The 2051-nt window shown below is 42.4% G+C and overlaps 1 non-coding gene across 1 annotated transcript; it reads left to right on the top strand.

Moving 5' to 3' along the window:
• The first annotated feature begins 1222 nt into the window (after positions 1–1222).
• Positions 1223–1325, top strand: LOC111817527. The gene has a single exon (XR_002821702.1). It is a non-coding gene; the product is annotated as a U6 spliceosomal RNA (small nuclear RNA).
• The last annotated feature ends 726 nt before the right edge of the window (positions 1326–2051 follow it).

Here is a 2051-nt window from a genome sequence, read left to right as displayed (position 1 = left end):
TTGAACACATAGCTGTGGATGACTACATTTGTCTTTTAAAAATTATTTTCTTGATTAGGAGAGCCTAAAATTTGTCTTACATTTACCACCTGCAAGCCCAGGAAACAGCCAACTTAGTGGGAACCAGTTAACTCATTGGAGGGGTTAGTCAAATAATAAACTTTTAATTTTTTAAAAAAATTTTTAAAGGGCAAAAATGCTTATTTAGCTCACAGTTTGTCGAGGCTTCAGTCCATAATCTGCTGACTCCAAGGCTGAGTGGCACATGGCAGAGGGCAGCAGTTTATGGCAAAAGACAGCAAAAGCAGCGGGAGTTATAGGGGAAGACAAGGCTTTTTCTGTCCCTTATATCGTACCCAGTTTACTGAGATTAGGGCGGTGCCAATCCAGTCAGTGGGCTGATACAGCAATCACTGGCCCTTAATCCCAGCACCCTTAATCCCAGCACTGCACAAACTCAGTCTTTTAAAGATAGATCTGTTGGGCTGGGGAGATGGCTCAGTGGAATAAGCACTTCCCTGGCAAGCGTAAGGGTCTGAATTCAATCCCCGGTTCCGCAAAAAAAAAAAAAAAAAAAAAAAAAAAAAAAAAAAAAAAGATAGATCTGTTGCACAGTGAGCACTTGTGGCTCCCCCAAGCCTGTTGCCAGGTTTCATATGTTGAAGCCCTAAACAGCTTTGTGATATGGGTATTTGGAGAGAGGACTTTGCAAAGTAATTAGGCTTAGATGAGGTCAGGAGATGGTGTCCTCCTAATGAGATTAGTGCCCTTTTAAGAAGGGAAAGGCAGAGTCTTTTTATTTTTCTAGCACAGGACTAGGGCACAGCCATGTGGGGGCACAGTGAGGAGGCAGATGCCATTGGCAGGGCGGGAAGAGGCTCCTCCTAGGCCCTGTCCATGTGGGCACCTGGCCTGGGACTTTCAGCCTCCAGAACAGTGAGAATGTAAGTGTTGTTGGAACCACTCAGTCTATGGTATTTTTTTGTAGCAGCCAGGACTAAGTCACTATCTCATTCCTAAATCCTTGCTTTACAAAACATGGTCCTGCACCTGCCTGGCAAGTGTAAGGTCCCAAGTTTGATCCCTGGTACCACAAAAACCCAACCAACCAACCAACCAACCAACCAACACCATCCCTCCAAAAAAAAAAAAAAAAAACCAACAAAAAACAAACAAACAAACAAACAAAAAGCCCAACAACAAACCAAAACCATGACCCTGGGTTTGTTTCGGTAACACAGATACTAAAACTAGAATGATGCACAGAAGATTACATGGCCCCTGCGCAGAGACAACATGAAATTCATGAAGCATCCCATGTTTTTGAGTCAGGAGTGTCTCAAAGAAGCCTGTGTTCCAAGTTTGCAAACATTGGCCAGCGCTCCTGCACTGTCTGTGTTAGCTACAGTGGACATCACAAATGTTGCTGGGCTGCTTGTTAATCTAATAAAACGTAGCGGATTACATCCTAAGGCCAAGAATCCCCAAGACTATCAGGCATTAACAGCACACAGCTTGGCTGTAAATTTTCCAATTTGATTTTAGCAAGTCCATGCTTATAAGAAATTTTGGGCCATACAAAGGCTTTGAATTCTTTAGAACTCAGAAGAAATCTTGCAAAAGATCTTCTGGCTCTACTGAATGGGATTTTGGAGCAAGTAAAAGATTGGATATTCTGAGAGCTTTGGAGAAAGTTGAGGTTGAGTTAGAGAAAGAGGATAAAGCACAGGATGCCAGCACAACTCTATCTTTCAAAATGAAGATGCAAAGAATAAAGGTGTATATGTGACTCTTCTCTGGGATGCAAAAACAACTCAAGGAGGCAGCAGGCTTCTGAGGCTGACTCAGAATAATCATGAGGTTCCAGAACCAGGAGCAGAAATGAAGATGAGATTATCAAGGCAAACCGAATCAGCAGCCTTAGGAGAAAGTAAACCTAACCTGGTACAGCTTCTCAGTGAAGATGTTAGTTATAAGAGATGAGGGAGGTAGACGCCTTTAAAACTATGCTCACTTTTCTGCTTTAATAAAGTTATTCTTGTACCAAAATC

Source organism: Octodon degus, unplaced genomic scaffold, assembly GCF_000260255.1.
Source record: "Octodon degus isolate 3935 unplaced genomic scaffold, OctDeg1.0 scaffold00060, whole genome shotgun sequence".
NCBI lineage: Eukaryota > Metazoa > Chordata > Mammalia > Rodentia > Octodontidae > Octodon > Octodon degus.
The sequence above is the reverse complement of the archived record's forward strand: the minus strand, read 5'-3'. Positions and strand labels throughout refer to the sequence as shown.